Genomic DNA, 460 nt, shown 5'->3' on the forward strand with positions numbered 1-460 from the left:
AGTCCGGCACGGCGCAGTGGCAGTGTCCGGGGGCGTCGCGGCACAGATGATGCTCGGTCAGGGCGGACGACGGGAGGAAGACGGAGGGAGGAGAAGGCGAGCCATCGCCGGGTTTCTCCTTCCTCGTCCGGAGAGGAGGAGCAGGAGCTGCGGTGGCGTCCCTCTCCCTGTCTCTCTCCCTCTTCCAGCCCCGAATCACGTTCTTCCCCTTCCTCTCCTCCTTGCCTTTGGTGCATGTCGCGGAAGGAGAGGCCGTGGTCACTTCGGAGACGCCGTTACTGTTGTTGCCGCTCCCGCCGCCGTCCGCGTCTCTGCTGACCGCTGAAATCATCTCCGGACCTTCTCCGGCGATGCCGCGTCCTTGAGCCTCCCGACACCGCTGCTGCTTACCGACCCCCGGGCACACCTCTCCGCCGCCGCCGCCGCGCACCGCGACAGCAGCCGCTGGGGGATCCGCCGC

Source organism: Monopterus albus, unplaced genomic scaffold, assembly GCF_001952655.1.
Source record: "Monopterus albus unplaced genomic scaffold, M_albus_1.0 scaffold26.1, whole genome shotgun sequence".
NCBI classification, from domain to species: Eukaryota; Metazoa; Chordata; class Actinopteri; order Synbranchiformes; family Synbranchidae; genus Monopterus; species Monopterus albus.